The following is a 22,931-nucleotide window of genomic DNA, read 5'->3' as shown; positions in this document are numbered from 1 at the left end:
CATCGCCAATATGCTGATGACACCCAGCTCTACCTATCTTTTAAGTCAGCAGACTCCAGGGAGACGGTGGATGCTCTGAACCAGGGCTCGGAGGCTGTTCTGGACTGGATGGCGGCAAACAAGCTGAAACTTTATCCAGATAAGACAGAAGTGCTCTGGGTTGGTAGAACTGATCATCTAAGTAATGAGGTAAATCTGGTCTTGGACAGGGTCACACTACCTCTGAAAAGACAAAGTCGGCAGCTTGGGGGTACTTCTGGACCCGACATTGTCCTTGGAGGTGTAGGTACATGAGTGCCTTTTCCCAACTATGGCTGGTACACCAGCTGTGACCCTACATGGAGAAGTCGGACCTGACCTCAGTCACTCATGCATTGGTAACATCCAGATTGGACTACTGTAATGTGCTCTGCGTGGGGCTGCCCTTGAAGACTGGTTGGAAGCTTCAGCTGCTCCAGAATGCTACTGCAAAGATGTTAGTGGGCACGAGTCGCTTCATGAGTATCACACCCATCCTGCGGCAGCTTCATTGGTTACTGGACCGCTCCCGGGCTAGATTCAAGGTGCTGGTCTTGACCTTTAAAGCTCTACATGACTTGTGGCCGGGGTACCTGTTGGACTGCATTCGTCCATATGAACCTGCCAGAGCCCTCTTTTCATCATCTCAGGCACTGCTCATGGCCCCCCACTGACAGAGAACTGGTTGGTGGGGACTAGAGACAGGGCCTTTTTGGTTGTAGCCCCTCAACTTTGGAACACCTTCACTGAAGAGCTTTGCCATGCTCCCTCCCTCAGTGTTTTAAACAAACAACAACTAAAACCACACCTTTTAAAAGAGGCTTTTTAATGATCCATCTTTGGTTATATCTGGTAGGGTTTTTAGTTTTTATAATTCTCAATTTTTAGCTTTTAAAATAACTTTTATTTTAAAAATTAATAGTGATTGTGGTTTTTAACCTGACTTTTAACTTGCTTACTTAATTTGGTTAATTTTAATACTTTTGTTGTTTATTGTATCTGTTTTATTATTGTGAGACGCCCCGAGCAGTAGTGTACTGGAGAGGCAGGGAATAAATATTTTAAATAAAATAATAAATAAGTGCCATGGTATCATTCCCCCAACAGCCTGGCATGTGTGCCCTTTGTGGGAAAACAACCTAGTTATTCAATTTCTGGTGTTATCGGGGCTTAAAGTATTTGTGCACAAATCACAGCAGTCCTGAATTGCTGAAGACCTCTCTTCCTGTCCCCATCTTGTCCTCCCATCTTTTTAGTGCAGATGGCCAAGGGGGGCCCAATAAGACGCAGGGGAAAGCAGGCAATCACCAATGTGTTTCTTTCCCTTTAAATGCAGGAACCTCAGGGATGTGGTGTCCCTGTTGCTAAGCATCAGGAAGAGGAGAAAGGAGATGGGAGAAGGTGGGGCATCAGCTCTGAGAGGTGGCCACAAGAAATGCAGCTTTTCTAGAACTGATGTATATCTAGGCTGCTCTGAGCTGACCTCTTGATGGTAGCGGGAGGAGCTTGCACACAAAACCCAGGTTACAATGGTGGCAGAATTCAGATGACACAGTGCTGCCTTCTAACTCAGGTTTCAGCAGCAAAACTCACTGCAAACTGAAGGTTCAGATTCTGTTTTGGGAGCAAAAACGAGCCTACAGTTGGGTGACAAAACTGCAGTTTTATGTATTCAGAAGATCACAAACACCAACCTCTGGCATGTTTGCCTATGGTTTGGTGTTATCTCCAAACGTGGCTTCACTCCATATGAGTCAGCAGCAGCATTCTCCAACAGCTGCAGAACAAAAGACCATAACATAGTATGTTGAAAATGCATTAAAGCCTTTCATTTAATCTCATTAAAACAGACATAAGCATAGAAAACTTTCATACATCTGTGCCTATTTCCAACCCACGCTCTCCCAGTCCTCCTCCATGAAGCCTCGCAGTACATCTCTAATTAGTCCTGTTGATCAGGAGAGTTTGCTCCCCTGTACCAGGATGGCTTTGAGGAGCTTAATTGCAAATGACTATCCACTTCCCAATGCAGACTGATATAAACATTTATATGATGAAATTAATTACTAGCGCTCAATAGCAAGAAAGACGCACACAAGCATGCAGAAAGCTAAATATGCACAACAGAGGCTTAGAAAGCCAGGGTTCCACCCCTTTTTATTTGATGAATAGGGTTCCCCCCCCCATTAATATGATGAACTTTTGTACCTGTATTCCTTTTCTAATACATGCCTTTGTACCAGCTCTGGCATAAACAACAGTTCTAACCTTGATTTTATTCCTGTATTCCTTTTCTAATACATGCCTTTGTACCAGCTCTGGCATAAACAACAGTTCTAACCTTGATTTTATTTTTAGACACTGAGAGCTAAATGAAAAATAAACATAGAGGTATGCATTGCTTGATAAATGAAGGCTATCCTGTAATTGTCAACATATGTGGTTTTCAGATGTTTTAACCTCAAAGATCTCTTGCCACATCAGTTTGCCTCCTCTGTGTCTGCAGTAGAACTGCTGTTTGTTTCAGTAGATTCTGGGGTACACGCTAAAAGGGACACTCAGTCCATGCAAGGCATTGGCTCATGCAAGCCTGTTGGGTTATCTTGTATGTGCTGTGCCTTAAAACAGTGTTTCCCAACCATGCTGGCTTGCTCTGAGGTGACTTGACCCATAATGCAACAGGAAGGACATGTCCCTCCCAGTGCATAAGGAAGCAAGAGCTCCAAATCGGGGGCCTTTAAATTCCCTGCTTTTGAAGCAGACTTGCCCCATAATGCCCTGGGGAGGATGTTTCCTTCCCAGTGCATTATGGGGTGAGCCTGCTCCAAAAGTAGGGAGTTTAACATGCTTACTCTAAATAAACAAACCAAAGTGTGCAGTGATAAAGCCACAAAAATGTGTTGACTGACTTCCTTGGGAGGCAATGTGCCCCAAATATATCTCTGTGTGTGTGTATGTGTGTGTGTGTGTGTGCTCACACCCTTGCCTCAGGATAAAAATGGTTAGGAAACACTGCCCTAAAAAACCCACCGCATGTCGCCCCTTCTACAACTCTAGAAGCAGATCCCCCGCTCCCCATCACCAAAGACCAAAGAAATTCACAAAATAATGCTGCACAATATTTAGGCTGCAGAAAGGGAAAGAAACATATATTTTCCAGATCCTTGTCAAAGCGATGGCATTTAACACAAAATATGTCAAACAGACAACTGAAGGGAACTTTTAAGAATATCTGACCGGTTTAGCTGATCAAACCACCTAAGGGTTGTCAAGTGTCCTGATTTTATCTATCTATCTATCTGTCTGTCTGTTCATTCAATTTCTATACCACCCTTCCAGAATGGCTCAGGATGGTTTGCAATTAAAACAAAACCATTAAAATCAATTGACAGTTAAAACAGAAATTATAAAACAGCATAAAACAACAATTAAACAATTAAAACACCATAAAACAACAACCTGGAAAATCACCATCACCAGACCTTGAAGAACTATCACTTTCATGACAAGGACACATCTTTAAGTGTCAAGGTATAGGAAAGAGGCATTGCCACTTTTGGGTTCTAAAGAGAGTATTGTCTTCTACAAACTAGCTGGAATCTCCACTCTAGAACTGTCATCTTTTATCCATCTCATTGAGTGACTTTAACAGGGAGAATCCATAAGCCCAGGAGTAGTATCTGTGCTCTCTGGTAGGGATGTGTTAACTGGATCTAGATAGAACCAGTTCTAGATAGAACCACCCCGGTTTGACAATTCTAGGTTGAGCATGAACTTTAAAATAAAAATTAGAGCTGGTTCTAGATCAAACTGGACTGATTCTGGTTCTAACAGAGGCAGTTCGAACCAGCTCAAGCACCATTTTGTGTAAGAAAGATGCTATCCTCCATTTTGTGACACTTGTGTCACTTGGAGCGATTGGCTGTGCTGCAGATCCCCTGATTGGCTAGATGTGTCTGGCCCTTTGAGTGGCTTTGAAAGTGTGTCACTCAGGGACACCTGTCACCCCATTGGCCGGGGGGGAGGACAAGGGGAGGTGCTTCAAGAAGGGTTATTCAAAGTATATATAAAGACCATTTTGTGGCTTAGAATCTCTCTCTCTCTCTGCTGCTCATGTGCAGCTGGTCTGCCTGATGCCTGAAAGAGAGTGACGCTGCTGCTGCTGTTTTGGTTACCTTGCCTTGCGATCGGGATTGGTGGTCTCCAGAGAGAGATTTGACTGACTCCTGCTTTCCAATAAATTTTTCCAATATTTAAGTATTTTCCTGGCTGGCTGTAGTGTGCTTAAACTTGTGTGTGTGTGTAGTGAGTGAGTGCATGGTGGGGCCCTAATCCTCCCTCCTGCTTGTTGCCCAGCCAGCTAGCCTGGCTTCAGACCTCAGGCCCATTTCCCCCCAATTTTAACTCCCTTCGCTGGCGGCTTTTCTTTTTTAAAGGATTTTTAAAATTCATTTAAAATGTATTTCTGATTATTGATTATTATTTTTATTTTATTTAAAACATTATCTATAGCACCCAAAATGTCCATCTCGGGGCGGTTTACAATTAAAATAATTTAAAAGATTAAAAACATTTAAAACCCAATATTAAAATTATTTAAAACTATAAACCTAATTAAAAGCCCGGGTGAATAAATGTGTCTTCAGTGCCCTTTTAAAAGTTGCCAGAGATGGGGAGGCTCTTATTTCAACAGGGAGCGCATTCCAAAGTCTAGGGGCTTCAACGGAGAAGGCCCATTCCTGAGTAGCCACCAAACAAGTTGACAGCAGCCACAAGCAAACCTCGCCAGAGAGGAATTGATGCAGCTGCTTCCTTCCAATTTTTCTTTTGGAAGCTCGCTACCTGTCTGGAATTCTTTTTTTTTTGTTTGTTTTTGTTTTTAAAGAAATTAACAATTTTTAAGTATTTTATTTCCTGGCTGGCTGTAATGTGCTTAAAATTGGTGGGTGTGTAGTGAGTGAGTGCATGGTGGGGCCCTAATCCTCTCTCCTGCTTCTTGTCCAGCCAGCTAGCCTGGCTTCAGACCTCTGGCCATTTTTGTATCCCTTTGTAGAATCTATGTGCCACCAGAGAATCCAGCAAATGTGGATTCTCTGATGTCAATGGTGTTGAATTCTCTGATGGCACATAGATTCTACATAGGAATTCATTATGTAGAATCTATATGACATCAAATAACCTAATCTCCATTATTCCCTATGGGAAAAATAATAAAATTTTAAAATCTTTTTTTAAAAAAATCATTAAAAATCACCCCTCTGAACAACTGCTTTGGGATTGGGGTGGTAGTTGGCACCCATGGGGATCTACTACATACATCACTTTGGTACCCCTGGGTACTACCCATAGAGAATAATGGGCTGGTTCATGCCACATTATTCCCTATGGAGAACTTTTTAGAACCAGTTCTAGAGGGTTCTAATTTGAATCAAACTATGGTCTGGTTCTAACAGTTTAGAACCCAAACCAGTAGAGTAAGTTTGAGTTTGGTTCTAATTTTTTTAGAACCAGTGTACACAAAACACCAGTTTTGTGCACATCTCTGCTTTCTGGTACATAGACTGAAGTTCAATCCCTGGCATCTCTAGGGGTGTTTCCAGACAGAGACACACTCCCTTTGAAAATAAAGTTATTACTGCTTCTTCAGACGGCATTCAGATGACGTTCATGGTCATTGTGCAGTTTTGCAGCGCTAATTGCTGCTGTCCATTTGCTGTCAATCCATAATGAGAATCAGGTCTTTTGAGACTATCTTAAATGTACCAGGAAATAGCGTGATGGCCAATGGTCATCTGAATGTCCGGTGGAGAAGTGGTAAGAACTTCTGTTTTCAAACAGATTGTTATTCTGTCTAGAAAAAAAAGTAAATGAAGCATCTCAGCTCCAGTTTACACATGCAGCAGAAGTAAGTGTCAGCATGCTGAGGTGCTGTGGGTGGGGAATTATATTTTTGAATTATCCCCTATATCAGGTTTTCCCAACCTGCGGCCCTCCAGATGTTGCTGAACTACAATTCCCATAATCCCAGCCACAATGACTTGGAGCTGGGGGTGATGGGAATTGTAGTTCAGCAACATCTGGAGGGACACAGGTTGAGGAAGCCTGCCCTATATTAAAACAAATTCCTGCAGATTGAAACTCAGCACAGCAGGCTGAGCATACTAATTATCAGTTTGCAGTGGGGGGTGAGGGGTTGACATGAGAAAAGATTCTGGTCCATTCCACCCCCTGCAGCACTCTGACATCTGCTTCTGCAGAATATATAAACCCAGACTCAGAGAGCAGGGATAGCAAAACCACTGATACAGCAGACAGTAGAGGTTAGACTAGACCAGGCCTGCTCAGCTTAGGCCCCCCAGCTGTTTTTGAACTACAACTCCCATAATCACTAGCCACAGTGGCCAATAGGTAAGGATTATGGGACTTGTAGGCCAACATCTGCAAGAGGGCCGAAGTTGAGTAGCCCTGGACTAGACCAATGGTCCAGTTCAGTATTAGGCAGCTTCATACATTCCAGGGCAGCATATCAGGCAGAAATTCAACAGGTGAGCTTTACTAGTTTTGGGTGGATTGGTGAGGATGCCTCACCTGCCAGGTGTTTTTTTTTTTCTTGTGCAGAGATATCTGTCTGCCAGGAACAAAAATGACAGCAATCATACTCTATTGCCTTCCCTCACATCCTGCACAATTACACACACCCACATGTGTGTAATTACACACATCCTGCACAATTACACACATCCACATTTCTCACCCAGAGAGAAATACACACCTCCAAAGCATACTCCAGAGTTCTTAGTTACATATTTTGCTTGGAAATATTTGAAGAGAGAGACTAGTAAATGGCTGTATTCACATGTAATGTAGAACCACAGGTCCAATGGACCTGCAGTTCCACTCCCCACCCCTCCAACCCACCCCACTCTCCTGTCCAAAAAGAGAGCAGTCTCTCTGCAGTCAGGAAGACTGCAGAGAGGAGGATGATCTGGCTGTGCAATTTTCATTCTTGCATGAAGGACAGCCAACACAGCCAATCATGACCAGAGAAAGGAAGGAGCTTTCTCCCTCAACTGCAGCTACAGAGAATGCAGCTTCCAGTTCTGCATTCGCTTGTAACACTCTGGAACGTAAACCTCGGTTATGAGCAGCAAAACTCACTATAAGCTGAGGGTACAAATTGGAGTTTGCAGAGCAGCTCAGGACACTTTCCAAATGGAACCAGAGTTGCACACATTCAGACGTACAGGTTAGACAACCTCTGTCCCCTTCAACTCCAGTTGCCCATTACATGTGAATGCGGCCAGTGTTTTGACAAGTCAGGGGCAGAGAAACACTGACCAGAGTTTCTGTGGCCAATTTACAGGAGGGAATCATCTGACAATGAATGGGTGCAGAGAAGGAGAAAGGCTTCTGAAGCATAGAGAGCAAGATTTATTCTAATGTGCAGCTAAAAACATTTTGTTCAATGGGGAACATGGGGATTTAATAAGGAACAGAGTTGTAGAAATAGAGGAGGGGAAAATGCCTCAGTTCTCAACTATAGTTTGGGGTCCTTGGGGAGGAAGGAGTTGTGGGTAGTTGCACCAGCTTCTTGTGCAGTTCGGTGGGGTGGGGGTGAACTTAGCACAAACCCTGATGTCAAATGCCTCCCCTGCCCTGCCCTGCACTGCCCACCGTGCCCCACCCATGCAGCAAGGCTCATAAGAACATAAGAACAGCCCTGCTGGATCAGGCCCAAGGCCCATCTAGTCCAGCATCCCGTTTTGCACAGTGGCCCACCCTCAACAGCTGCCTAGAAAGATTACCTGCCTGCAAATGAGCCACACCTAGGTGCCAGAGCACATAGGAGGCTGGAGGTGGGCCTGCCACCCCTGCCTCCCCCTCCCCCTCCTATAAGAGGTAGAAGAGTGGGAAGAGGAGGAGAACACGCCCAGAGAGATTAGGAGGTAGAAGAGCAGATCTTTGCCATCAGGCTGTTGGGGAAAGGCTGGTGGCCTCCTGGAAAGTGGCTTGTGGAAGTAACAGAGGAAACCGCCATTATTCTCTGTGATGTGAACAGAGATTGGTGGGGAGATGGGGCCTGTTGATGTGAGGAAACATTTGGAGGGTGTTAGCTTGAAACTGGAAGAGAGGGGAGGTGAACTAACCTGATCCTGAAGCTGTAAAAAAGCATCTACATGTATCTAGTATTTGCTTCTTTATTGCCTTGTGTACTAAATCTATTGACTGAGTACACAACCTTTCTGATGTGGTACCCCAGCCCTTCTGATGTGGTGTTGTCCCCTGGGAGAGACACTAGAGTGCCATCTCTCTCTCTCTTTTTTTTCCCCTGGCAAGGTTGCTTTGTAACTGCTAGAAATTTAACAAGTGAAGCCATCTTGGGAAGAAACTATACTTGTTGAATTTGTTTTGTTCTTTAAAAGACACCAGAACCAGGCAGGAAAAAAGTGGCAACTCTATTAAGGTTTAGACATAACAGATGAAGAGCCTGGCTGGATGACACCAAACAAAGGTCAATCTGGTATAGCATCCTGTATCCTTCAGGAGCCAAACGGATGCTCCAGAAAGCCCACAAGTCGGGCTTGAACACACCAGCCCTCTCCCACTCTTGCTCCTCAGCATCCTAACATTTGGAGCTATTTCCCAGATACTTTCCACTGCATCAAAGCTAACCAAAAAAAAGTGTCTTGTGCATTTTCACATAAGAGATTCCAGAATATCCATGTGCAATTTAAGCAGCCCACAGTTAAGCAACTCATTTAGAATAATTCATTCCCTTGCTTTAAAAAAAATGCACAGAATAGCAATGGTATAGTTATAAAGCTAAAGGTTTAGCAGTTACCTCAGTAAGTAGCCTGTTCAATTGGGCACGAAGTGCTGCTGTTGAATGATGAGACAGCAGTAAGCAATACATGGTGTGCATGTTTTAATAGTTCAGGACAATGTTCAAGGATTTAAATACTGTCCCCACTTAAGTTACTTGTACTGGCAGTGCTGGATGTTTTTAAGTGTACTGTAATTATGGCTTTCACTTTTGCTTTTTTTACACTTTGGTTCCCTGAGAAGGCAAAATTCTCCAACCCTGCAAAGATCAAAAGCCAACTCTAGCAGCAGAGTGAAGTGGTAGAAAAGACTGAAGTTTTTCAGACTGCACTGCAGGTGGGGCTGCATTTTAGGAGACTCCTCTGCATGAAAAACTTCCTGAAAATAGAAAATCACCGCAACCACTACAAGGCTGGACTCAGGGGAGTGGTGGGGAGCAGGCCCTGGGACGTGAAGTCAAGATGAGCCCCTGTCTCCTTCTCCAGAGAGGCATTATGGAGAGAACAAAGAAGAAAGAGCAAGCTGTCACACAGCTACCTAAGTATTCCCCTCAGGGGCCCAGGAAAACAAACTCTGGCAAAAAAAATGCAAGCAGACAATGAGTCCTCCCCCCCCCTCCAAAAAAAAGACATTGAGGGGCCTATTAAACTGCCCAGAGATGCAAGTTTTGGGTGCTATAAAATATGTTAAATAAATAAATATGACTAAAAACATTAAGACCAACAAAGTTGTTGCTGTTGTTGCTGTTGTTATGCTGTTTACACACAGTCTACCAGATGTTATTGACTAGATTTGGTACTTTAGTTATCGGACCCTTTCCAAGGGTCTAGGATAACCAAAGAAAAATTAAAGATCGTGTCATAGTATTCATGCTGTCCCAAGTAGTGTGGCCTTCTGTAGCTGATGTGTTGTAATTTTATCGATGCCCAAGGTGTTGAGATGGAGTTCAGCTTCTTTTGGTACTGCACCAAGGGCACCAACGGCACCAAGAACTATTAGCACTGCTATTGTTTTCTTTTCCCAGAGCTGCTCAATTTCAATCTGAAAGTCCTTGTACTTAGTTATTTTCTCCCATTGTTTTTTGTTGACTCGTCTATCCCCTGGGATTGCAATATCAATTATCAGAACCCAATTCTTCTCGATGACTGTCAGATCTGACGTATTGTGCACTAAATGCCTATCAGTTTGTAGTCTAAAATCCCAAAGGATTTTTGCCTCCTCATTTTCTGTGACCTTCTCAATCAGATGATTCCACCAATTCTTGCTTGCTGGCAATTTGTAATTCTTGCAAAAGTTCCAGTGGATCATCACAGCAAGTTTATTGTGTCCTTCCTTATAATCAGTCTACATGATTTTCTTACAACAACATACAAGGTACTCAACCGTCTCATCTGCTTCCTTGCATAACCGACACTTACTGTCTTTCTGGGTCTTATCAATTTTTGCTTTTATAACATCTGTTTGTTGTGATTGTTCCTGGGCTGCAAAAATGAGACCTTCCATTTCTTTCTTCAGTGTCCCCTTCTTTAACCACGGCCATGTTGTGCTGTTGTTGACTTTCTATTGTATGTCATTAAAGAACTGACCATGGAATGGTTTGTTGTGCCATTTTTCTCGTTGATTCCTCATCTGCTGTTTTTTGTATTCGTCCTTTGATTCCTTTATTTTCAACTGTCCTGTCTTACTCACTTCCTGTAGCATTTCTTCTTGGCTTTCATTGATGTTTTCAGCCAATGCTAGTTTTTCTTCTTCAACAGACAGTCTGACTTGCAACATTCCATGTCCACCTTCATTTCTTAGCAGGTACAGCCTATCAGCATCACTTCTTGGGTGCAGGGCATGATTGATGGTCATTATTTTCCTGGTTTTCCAATCCAGCGCATCCAGTTCTGCTTGTGTCCAATCAACAATATCTGTTGTATATCAGATTACAGGAATTGCCCATGTGTTGATTGCTTTGATAGTGTTACCACCATTAAGTTTAGACTTCAGTGTCTTTCTTGCTCACCTGATATATTCCTTACTAACTTTGATCTTCACTTCAGCATGCTTGATCTTGTCACTTTGTTGTTTCCGTTTGGCATCTCAGTTCCTTCACTAGTTGTTATTTTTCCTCGATTTATTGCCAATATAACACATTTGTCTCATCCAAACTTCATTGCGATATCACAGCTATAAATTCTAACCATATTGAGTAATGACTTAATTTCGGATGCTGACTTTCTGTAAAGGTTTAGATCATCCATGAAAAGAAGGTGGGAAAGCTTAACTGATGTTTTTGAAGTTTGGTATCCATGGTTTGTTTTGTTCAAGATAATGGATAGTGGAATTAGGGAGATTACAAAAAGTAAAGGTGAAAATGAGTCTCCTTGAAATATTCCTCTCCAGATGTTAACTTCCCTCACTTCTTCTCCGTTTGCTAGCAAATGAGTCTTCCATGTGTTCATTGCCTTTTTTTTTTTTAACAAAGTTTTTAATATTATCATTCACTCCAGTCATATCCAGGCATTTTAAAATCCATTTATGTGGTAATGAGTCAAATGCTTTCTTATAATTAATCCAAACTACATTTAGATTCTTCTCCCTTCGTTTACAATTTTCCAAAACCATTTTGTCAATAAGAAGCTGATCTTTTGTGCCTTTTGTTTTCCGACGGTTTCCCTTCTATTCCATTGGTAACAAACTGTTCCTTTCTAGGTGGTCTTGCATGGCATTTGCTACAATTGCTGTCAAGAGCTTGAACATTGTTGGAAGGCAAGTTATTGGCCTATAGTTACTTGGTACTGCACCTTTTTCATAGTCTTTCAGAAGAAGACAAGTTTTGACAGTTGTCATCCAGTCATCAACTTCTCCACCTTCCAGGATATCATTCAATTGCTTGGCTAATCTTCTATGTAAGCTGGTCAGATGTTTGAGCCAAAAGCCATGTACTTCATCCATTCCTGGTGCTGACCAATTCTTAATCTTTTTTGTTCAGTTTTCAACCAGTTGGGGTGTTATTATCAAGTCATCCATTTTGGTTCCATCCAATTTCTCCTCAACCTTTTTTATCCATTCTGCATTCTTGTTGTAATCAACAGGGTTGTCCCAAATGTTTCTCCAAAACCTGAGTAGCTGTTCTCTGTCTGGCTGCAAAATGTTAATCCAATTTTTATCCATTAACACTCTGATAAAACCAATGTTGATTTGAACAGAAAAGGAAATTTTGTTGGTATTGCAGTACACGAGCATCATATTGGCTGATTTTCTTCTCTATTGCTGAAATTTGCTGTTTCACAATTTTGAGGGCTTCTTTGATCTTCCTGGTATCCAAGTGGTACATCTTTACTAAGTATTCATTGATCTTTTCATCTTTAAACTTTTTCTCTTTCATGTCCTTCAATTTGCTGGCATCTGCCCTTAACTTACTGATCTTATTTTCCAGTCTAACCTTCCATTTTGGTTTTCCCTTTTGTTGTATCTTTGGCTTGTTAAGTTCATATCCAAGCTCTTGTGTGATCACTGCTGCCGCGCTTACATGAGCTGGTTTGTTCCCTGTAATGTTTCAGTCTTTGGCTACAGCTTTGTTTAGGTCATTTAATGCTTGTGCCAGATCTTTTTTGGACACCAGCTTCAGTGAAGGCAGTCTTTTACAATCCTTTCTTACTTTCATATGTTCAACAATTTTTCCTTTCAGTTCTTTTTGCATCTCAGTTAGCTGATGATGTTGAGAATTTGGCACAATCAACAGAGGTGTTTCACTTCTTTCTTCGTATTCATTTTCACTATGCCTTGTTGCTCTACCACTATTCCTTCAGGATCTGCTGGAGAATTTCTTGGTGGTTCATGGTCAGTATCCTCACTCTGGATATTTCGCTGGAGTTCGTCCAATTCCACATCAGTAAATACTTTCTTTCGCATTATATATCAATGTTGATCCGCTAATCTAAGTTCCATAATTTCTGAGTTCGGATGTCTTTGTCTCCAAATTTCATACATTCTTTGCTGGAATCCAGACAGGGTTTGATTTAAAATAATAAATCATAATTTCTTAGATTAGAAAATTATCTAATCTATTTTAGATTAGACGTCCCCTCCGCCGAGAACTACCTTAATGAGGTGGAGTGGCTTGCGAGCTTCGAGGATGCAGAGGGCTATGCTGCAGGGTCACCCAAAGCAGACAGGTCTCTGCTGAAAAGTCAGACTAAATGTGCCTAATCTCATAACCATGGTGAGAACAAGAAAAATGAATTCTATACTGGATCGGTCATCGCCCAGGTCAACAAGGGCCGCATCACGTGCTGGGCACTTGTCGAAACCTGGGCACTTGTCAAAAAATGGGTTACAGGACTCAGGATCTTCAGCTGAGCAACCAGGGCTGGAGACTGTAGAGCTACTGGCAGAACAAACTCAACGTTGAAAGTATACAGTTGCAGAAAATCGAGAAATTATTATTTGTGACTTTAAATTGAACCCATCAAAACGTGGATTCCAGAAAAGAATGTATGAAATTTGGAGACAAAAACATCCAAACTTGGAAATTACAGAACTTAGATTAGTGGATCAACATTGATTTATAATGTGAAAGAAAGTATTTACAGATGTGGAACTGGACGAACTCCAGCAAAATATCCAGAGTGAGGATACGGACCATGAACCGCCGAGAAATTCTCCAGCAGATCTTGAAGGAACAGTGGTAGAGCAACAAGGCATAGCTGAAAATGAATATGAAAGAAGTGAAACACCTCAATTATTATTATTATCATCATCATCATCAACAACAACAACAGTTTAATTTGTTAGACGTCCCATAACAAATTGTTCTCTGGGAAGCTCACAACACAACATTAAAACATGAAATAAAAACACACAACACATTAAATCGTAACAGATTAAAAGGTAAAATAGATATTACTAAGGACTGGAAAGAGGCCATTGTAACTCCACTATTTTAAAAAAGGATCCAGAGGGGATGCAGGCAGTGTTCCTTTTAACAGGGATTCCCAGATGTTGCTGACTACAACTCCCATAATCCCCAAGCAGAAACCATTGCAGCGGGGGATTCTGGGAGTTGTAGTCAACAACATCTGGGAATCCCTGTTAGAGGGAACACTGGATCCAGTTGGTTTAATGGCTGTTTCATGTACTGTAAGTTGATAGAAAGCATTATTAAGCAGATGAGAAGGGGAAAATTTCACCTGCTATGTTTGAGGAGTAAAGCAGTTATAAAGGCAGGCAAGCTGCTTCTGTGCACAACCAACAGCTAAAAACTCTGTATTTCATGTACCAAGAAAATGGATCATCTTGAAATGTTCTGCAACAGTATTTTTCAACTTTCTGATAGCTGAGATGCACTTTTTGTTGAATTTCAAATTGACCTGAATTTAATTTAAGGGTCTCCAAGATACATTTAGACAGTGAAAAATAGAAATGGCTTGGGAATGCTCAAAAACGCTCTGTTATGGTAAACTAAAAGAAGAACGTGACTGTAAGCTTATTGGACAAATTTCCTTTCTGAAGAGTTTTCACACTAGTTATAATCCAGCCATTACCAAGAGCTGTTTTAGATGGAAGGTGAATGAAAATACCTTATTTCAACAGTAAGTGCATATGTGGTAGTGGGGAAGTTGAGGATATGAAGCATTATATGGTGTTCTGCAACTATAAAACACATACCAAATAATATTTGACGCCTCTTTCAGGAGGGGAGGCTTATTGGTCAGTTTTTCAGAAACTGAGCCTCTTATTAAGTTCAGATAATTATTATCAAGAAGGTGGCTGCTGTCCTATACATATGTAATATCTGTACACAAGTTCTTAAAAGACCATGCTGCTAGTTGCCAAGGGGATAATTGAATAATAAAGAGTAACAGCTGTGCAGTATAATTAATACTAAATCATTGATATTATGAACGTATATAATTTTGCTGAATTGTTAGGACTTGGTTGAATTTGGTTTTAATTATTTTGCTCATCACGTTAATATTTTTGTTATTACATTGTTACAACCTAACATCATACAATGTGCACGTATATAATTTTGCTGAATTGTTAGGACTTGGTTGAATTTGGTTTTAATTATTTTGTTCATCACATTAATATTTTCGTTATTACATTGTTACAACCTAACATCATACAATGTCTGCATTTGCACGTTAACGTGGAACTAGATTTGCAGGGGGTCAGAGTTTTCCCTACTGTTATGACCAAATGAATGCAACTCCAGTCCTGTTCATCCAGTGACCCAAGGTTGTGCTCCACAGACTCCAATTTGAACCTTCGGTTTGTAGTGAGCTTCACTGCTCATAACCAGGATTCAAGTTGTGGAGCGTTATGTGTGGATACAGCACTGGAGGCTGCATTCACTCCAACAGGAGTTGAGGGAGGAAGCTCCTCCCTCTCTCCGGATATGATTGGCTGTGCGGGCTGTCCTTCAAGCAAGAAGGAAGCCCACACAGCTAGTTCCCCCTCCTCTCTGTAAACAGTCTCCTTGTAAACACTGGCCAATTTCTGATGGGCCAGCTAGCACCAGCAGGTTCCTAGGATGCTTGCAAAGAATGCTGGACATGGATCTTGATCGGATTCAGCAAGGCACTTCGGCTCTTAAGAGAGAGAGCATACTCCTGGTCACTTAGCATAGATGAGATATGCCTTAACTGTTAAGAGCTTCTGAGTCTGCTGTGAGAACTAACCTGCGCACCGATGTGAGGACAATACAAAAGGGAGGAAACTAACTTCTAGTGCAAAATGCCAAACATTTATTGAATGACAATCAAAATATGTATGCTCATTTGGGGGAATCAATAAAATAGGTACCTAACTGTAATGCTAGCAAACCAAATTGTTTACGTATGGGGTTTCAATAGACTAAACTCATCTTATAGAAGACAGAAAAGTAAAGTTAAATAGCATTCATTCAAGTGAATGTATTTATTGTTCCATTTATATACCACATTTCATGAAACTCATCCCAAGGCAGTTTACAAAATGCAATAAAATTCCATAAAATCACATTAAAATATTAAAATGAATTAAAACTATAAAAACATAAAGCACCGAAAAGCGACAGCCATAAAAAGCAAAGACCGAGTGGCCAGAAAGAAGAGATTTGCAACCCCTAGGGGGTAAAAGCCTGAACAAATAAAATAGTTTTTAGTTGTTTTAAAGCAGTCACAGATGCCAGAGAATGGACACCCTCTACCAGAACATTCCAGAGCCTAGGGGAAACAACAGAGAAGGCTCTTTCTTGCATGCACGACAACTGAACTTCCCTCAGTGTCGGCACATGGAGTTTTAAAAGATGCAATTCCTAGAGAGTCTCCTTATTGTTAAACTAGCTGCTTAACATGGCAATGCTACCAGCAGATGGTTTCTGAGACAGGCAGAGGGTTAATTGACATGGGGAAAAACAAGTCAGAGACAGGTTAGAAAAGGAGAGGATAGGCAAAATACATTAATATAATGTAACTGCAAAGCATGGAGGTAGGCTAGACCTTGTGAGAAGATGAACGCAAGGGGGCTAGGCTCTCAGTTTCATGATGTAGCCATGGTGCTAGGTTTTAGTCACTGTTTCTAACCTGAAAAAAGTTGTTCTAGTTAGAACTAATCTGCCTACTTTCACTATCCCTACAACTGGACTAAATTTGGTCAAATCAGGCAGTTCACAAGTTAGTACACTTGTGCCTCAAATGTTCATGCATCCACCATCTTGAATTGGGGTGGATGACATCATCACAACTATGCATTTGAGGTATCCCTACAACTGTACAAAATTTAGTCCAAATTGATTCTCACTTTCACCTCAAACGTTCACATGTCTGCCACCTTGAATCAAGGTGGATGATGTCATTACAAACTACACCCTTGAGCCGTCCCTTTGTGTCCCTACACGTGCAGCAAATTTGGTTCAAATCAGTTAGGCAGTTCACAAGTTAGCCCAATTGCTCCTCAAATGTTCATGTGTCCACCATTTTGAATTTGGGTGGATGACATCATCACAAATCACACCATTGAGGTGTCCCTGTTTGTCACTCACTACAACGGTACCAAATTTTGTTCAGTTTGGTTAGGTGATCCACAGGTTAACACTCTTGTGCCTCAAATGTTCACGCAGCTGCCATCTTGGATCAGGGTATATGACATAATTACAAACTCCACCATTGAGCTGTCCCTATGTGCTATTCACTACAACTGTACCAAATTTGGTTCAAATCGGTTAGACAGTCCACAAGTTAGCCCACCTGCACCTCAAATGTTTACGCATCCATCATTTTGAATCGGGGTAGATGACATAATAAAAAACTATGCCACCAACAAAAGGAAGTACTTATTTACACATCATTATTATTAATTTTCGTAGATGTCCCTGTGCTGGATGTGTGGGGATGCGTCCCAGAAATGGCGGCGGGCCAGCGGGCAACAGGACCATCCACGGCGAAGAGGTGGCGGCGGGGAGCCCTGTGTGGCCGCTGGGGTCAGGACGCGGCTCTTATTGCATTTGATCTTAGTGCTTGTTCTTGTGCAGCCAGTATTAAACCCTCTGTTTCTTTCTTCAAGTTGCCATTCTTAAGCCATTGCCAGGTCTTGGTGATGTCTGATTTTCCACTTATATTGTGCAAATATTGACCATGCAGGGGCTTATTTTTCCATTTTTCTGCTCGCTTCTTGACTTGTTCTTTCTTGTAGGCCTGTTCTGTTTCATTGGTGTTTAATAGTTTCTCGTTATTGACCATTTTAAGTGCATCTTCTTCAATGTCCTTGATATATTCTTCAAGGCCTCTTTTCTCCTCCTCTACTGTTTGATGGACTTGGAGCATTCCTCTTCCACCTGAGCTGCGAGGGAGGTATAGCCTATCGACATCACTGCGGGGGTGCAGAGCATGATTGATGGTCATGATTTTCCTGGTCTTACGATCTAGCGTCTCTAGCTCTGCCTGGGTCCAGTCTATTATTCCTGCAGTGTATCTGATAACTGGTATAGCCCAGGTGTTTATGGCTTGTATGGTGTTCCCGCCATTGAGTTTGGACTTGAGGATTTTTCTAACTCTCCTGATGTATTCACTTCCAATTTTTCTTTTAACTTCAGTGTGTCCGATGTTATCAGCCTGGAGAATGCCCAAGTATTTGTAAGGTTCTTTCTCTTCCAGGTTCTTGATCTTGCTTCCATTGGGCAGTTCTATTCCTTCTGTTTTTGTTATTTTTCCTCTGTTCATTATTAATGCAGCACACTTGTGTAGTCCAAACTCCATTGCTATATCATCAACATCATCATCATTATTATTATTTCTTGTTTACATGGTCATACAGGTGTTATTGACTGGTTTGTTTTATCCAGACATCGAATCCTTCCCAAGGACCTGAGATGGCTGAATTTTATTATCAATATCATTGTTGTTGTTATTATTATAGATATCATCTATTATTATTATTACTTTATGTATTTATTGACATCAAGCATGGGGAGAGGAGCACTTCTGCCAAACTTTCTCTCACCTTCCATTGTCAAATACCATGTTCTGTTTGATCTTTGGTAATGTCAAGGTGGACCTGAAAAGTCCTGGTACTGCCTGGGAGACCCATAAGTATATTCTTTGGGCTGAGGAAGGGGTTACCCTTATCATTCTATTTTTAAGTAAATCCTAAGGATCTTACTTTATTTTAAAAAAAATAGGCTACAAAAGACTGAAATTAGCCCATCCTACTCTAAGACAATGTAAAAATCCCAGTACTTTGAAGATTTCCTACTCTGCATAAGACAGCAAAAGCAGCAAATACAGCCAAGTGTATATAAATACAGCCCAAGCTCAAGATGGCTCTTCATAAAAGAGGATGGCCAAAACCATTGGCAACTCCTTCCAGTGACTTCAGAACATAAAATCACCTCAGATTTCATGTCATCTTTAAAAAGAAAAACAGCAGGATGAACAGATGCAAAGCTTCCCCTACCTTTTCACTTGAAAGAGGGGGATTTGGGCAGGTGCAGATTGTCATACCGGTTGACATTCCCTCTTCTACATGTCTGGATACTTCAAAGGGAGAGGTGAGATAACAAAGGCCCTTCATCAGCCAAGCTGTCACCAACCACCATTCGCTTCTCCCCTCTCAGAACTGGCAACTGCACCAACCGTTCCATCTGTCATTATTTATTCATTTCAGCCTTGAGGTAGCGCACAATATATTTAAAGGTAAAGTAGTGCCCTCGAGTCAATTTCTACTCCTGGTGACCACAGAGCCCTGTGGTTGTCTTTGGTAGAATCCAGGAGGGGTTTACCATTGCCTCCTCCTGTGCAGTATGAGATGATGCCTTTCAGCATCTTCCTATATCGCTGCTGCCCAATATAGGTTTTTCCCATAGTCTGGGAAACATACCAGCGGGGATTCGAACCAGCAACCTCTTGCTCCCTAGGCAAGTTAGTTAGAAGCAGAAATAAAGTAAAAGCAATGAGGGCAGGATAATCACGTAGGAGCACAGCAGCACTAGAGCTTAAGGGAATTCCTAGCCTCACGCAGTTCCAAAAGCCAAGAAGAACAGCCATGTCTTGGCCAGCCATCAAGAAGTCAAAAGAAATGCAGTAGTACAAACGTCCTGCACCAGGGAGTTCCAAAGACTGGATGCAGCCACAGAGAAGGCCTTGTTTCATGTACTTGCCAGACAAGCCTATGAAGGCATCAGCATGCAGGTAGGAGACTCTCCCATAGATCTTAATAGGTAGGTAGATTCAAGTGAGAGCAGATGGTCCTGAAGATATTCTGGGTCTAAACTGTTCGGAACTTTATAAGTGATGAACAGCACCTTGGCAAGTAAAATAATAGAGTAATATGCAGCATATGTAAGGTCTCGAATACCAATCAGGCCACAGCCTTTTGCACCTGTTAACAGTTTCCAAATGCTTTTCAGAGGCAGCCCTACATAGACCACATTGCAGTAATCTAACTAGATGTGACAAAGGCATTGGTGACAGTGGTCAGATCTGATTTTTCCAGGAAGGGTCATAAACCACTGGTGTACAAAGTTGCAAAACTGAACAAAGGTGCTCCTGATCACAGCTGGCACTGAGTTGCTGGGAGCAAATTGGGTCCAAGTGCAACCCTCAGATAACATTTCCATCCTATGTAATATTTCCGTTCTATTATGTAAGAGCTGGTACTTGCATTTGCTTATTTTATCTTCCCTCCTTATACAGTATATTTGTACTAGTTGGACCATGTGCAGAGCATCTGCGCCTCTGCCGGCTCGCCTGGCCTGCTTCTCCCCCACACCCAGCCACGGTTTCTGGCCAGCTTTAAAGCCGGCACATCCCCTCCTCCTGCCCGCCGCCTGCTCCCGGAGGCCGAGCCGGCCTGCCGGCACCTCCTCATCCCGGTGGCTGGGCTGGTCTGCCACACCCGCTGCCTCCTCATCCCGGCGACTGGGCTGGGCCAGGCCCGCCGCCGCCTCCTCATCCCAGCAGCAGGGCCGGGGCAGCCCACCACCACCTCCTCATCCCAGCGGCTGTTTTCTCCCCATCCCCGTCATTAGTCCGGCAGCTGCTCACGAACTCTCGTGAGAGCTGCCACAAATGGGACTAGCGATAGGTATGCCTAGGAGAAATAAATGTATAATTGTGTCAATTAGATTGCAAGCCATTGTTTTGGGTTCTAAGCCACTTTGAGTTCATCCATGGGATATAAATGTGGCCAAAAAAACAACAACAACACTATGAAAAGTACAGAAACCTGGGACCTTTTCACATCTCATCACCCTAAGACAGCGGCTGCCAGCCTTGAGTCCCCAGATGTTATTGGACCACAACTCCCATCATCCCTCAACACAGTTGCCACTGTGTCTAAGGATGATGGAGTTGTAGTCCAACAAAATCTGGAGCCCAAGATTAAGAACATAGGAAACTGCCTTATACTGAGTCAGCCCATTGGTCCATCTGGTTCAATATTGTCTACATTGACTGGCAGGAGAGATATAGATATAGATATAGATATAGATATAGATATAGATATAGATATAGATATAGATATATTTATTTATAACAGAAAAGAAAATTACAGAAAAGAAAAACATAAAAAGAAAATTACAAAAATGCAGCAAATGACATCTCATATGTATCTTATACATCAACCCGGATTTCAACTCTCTATCGTATCGACACCCTATTCTATCTGCTTTCATTTCGATTTAGTCTATTGACCTCCAATTAAAAATGTCTTAGTAAATTTGGGATCAAAGTTAATCAATACTGACATTTAAAACGTTTCACTCACGAATTTATTGGCAGAGAAAATCCAAATCTCAGATGAGGTATCCGACTCTGTAGCAAATTGCATCATATAAATGGTTTCCAAGTAAGTTCAAATGAATCCACTAGTTTATTCTTTATGTATGAGGTAATCCTTGCCAGGACCTTTCCAGGGTTTTAGGCAGGAGACTTTCCCAGCCCTACCTGGAGATGCCAGAGAGTTAGCCTGAGACCTCAGAAGCTCCTCCAATGAGCTATGGCACTATCCTCTAAGGGGAACATCTCACAGCACTCACATGTGGCCACCCATCCAAATGCAAACCAAAGTGAACCCTACTTAGCAGGGCAGACAATTCATGCTCAGTACCACAAGATCAGCCCTTTTCCCCTACCCTAAGGATCTTGGAAAGACCTCTGGGGCAACCAATTGACATTCCTTCCCTTCCTTTTATTGCTGTTTAGTGCCCTGCTGTGTTTTGCTCTGTGTTGCCCAATAAAGCTATCATTGCTATCATTACTTGGATTATGAGCAGCTAGAAGGAATGTGCGTTGGTGGTGTAGAGGACAAGGAGTTCTTTGCATCCCTACCAACGTGTGCTCTTCCTCCATTATTACAGCGGCACATTATTATCATCAAGAAATAGCAGCAAAGAGCTTTTATCATGCACATACCTCCTCCTGGTCATTGTCTGTATTCACACAAGTAATTGCACAAGTAAAGGTTTGTGGCACCTTTGTAGCCTCATCTGAGAAAATTATGCCTGCATTTTCCTGCTCAGTAAAGCTGAGTAATAGAAAACACTCATCGCTATTTCACTTAGCAGTGGATCTGCTGCAGGTTTCGCTAATTAACTCACTACCTGAAAGGAATTTATTTGATAAACTTGGTCAGAACAAGTCTGTTGTGGTATATGTTCAGGAAGGGTTGATCTGCTGAAGTCTCCTTTTGCGCTCCCTGCCAAACAAACAAAAATCCAGAAGAAAAGTAATTTAAAAGTCTGAAAGAAGAGAGAATGAGGTCATTCACACAATAAAAACTGTATTCTACCTGGGTTTGGGAGCTGTGTGTGCTCCCAATTGTCGGTTGTGTGGAAGCAAGGTAAGAGGAAAACCTGGGTAGCTTTTCCTCCTGCCTTGCTTCCACACAATCACTTCTACCCAAGGTTTCCTCCTACCTTGCTTCCACACAACCGAAAACTGAGATCACATACAGCTCCCAAACGAAGGTAGAACCCAGTTTTTGATTGTGTGAATGACCGCAGTGTCGCTCAGAGAAACCCTTGTAGCTTTCTGACATGTGACTGCTAGATTCAGTAGCAGGCAGGGTCCCAATGTTAATGAAAGCAGGGGCGTTAATGGAAGTGGGAGATTTTGGCAGGTGCTACTTCTCACACGGTTATAAATGATAATGGGAGAAAGGGAATCTGCTGAAGCCATCCTTGCTTCTTCATTCTGAAAACTGATACAAAGCAAATATATGGACTGCTAGTGTATGCAATATGTTTCTCCAGGTAATGGGGGTGGGATTGTGTTGGGAAACCAGTCACTGTTTGGCTGTGTGAATGAGCTATAACCGGACTTCCTTGAAAATATAATCTGAGCTGTATTGAGCAATATTTACCTCCCAATCTGGCCAATCCTGTGGAGGGATGATCCAAAGAGAACCCAATTTTACTATAGTTACGTATTTGAATTACAAATTGTATCCAAATTAAACTATACAAGTTGGTTCTCACACATATTCTCATGAAATATAAAACCCATACATGAAAAATCTAAAATGATATGTATGGAAACCAATATAAACCCTTGTCTACGGGTAGCTTTGTCTTCATCAGAGTATAAATTTTACTCAAGTGATATATATATATAAGGGATGTA

At 42.0% G+C, this 22,931-nt stretch overlaps 1 protein-coding gene and 1 long non-coding RNA gene across 3 annotated transcripts in view; one reads left to right on the top strand and one right to left on the bottom strand.

Annotated features, from left to right (window-relative positions):
• Positions 1 to 4,282, bottom strand: part of LOC128324941 (uncharacterized) — a 223,484-nt gene extending 219,202 nt beyond the window's left edge. The window contains exons 1-2 of one of the 2 annotated variants that reach the window (XM_053250167.1): positions 4,194 to 4,282; positions 1,713 to 1,795 (exon numbers count right to left, since the gene is read on the bottom strand). The gene's annotated coding sequence lies outside the window, so the exon portion shown is untranslated. Of the gene's footprint in view, positions 1 to 1,712; positions 1,796 to 3,477; positions 3,918 to 4,193 lie in introns of those variants that run through there. The other variant, XM_053250166.1, reaches the window with a different exon arrangement.
• Positions 1 to 22,931, top strand: part of LOC128324949 (uncharacterized) — a 78,230-nt gene that overhangs the window by 19,243 nt on the left and 36,056 nt on the right. The window lies entirely within an intron of this gene.

Source organism: Hemicordylus capensis, chromosome 4, assembly GCF_027244095.1.
Source record: "Hemicordylus capensis ecotype Gifberg chromosome 4, rHemCap1.1.pri, whole genome shotgun sequence".
Classification (NCBI taxonomy): Eukaryota; Metazoa; Chordata; class Lepidosauria; order Squamata; family Cordylidae; genus Hemicordylus; species Hemicordylus capensis.
This window is presented reverse-complemented; position numbering and strand designations above follow the sequence as displayed.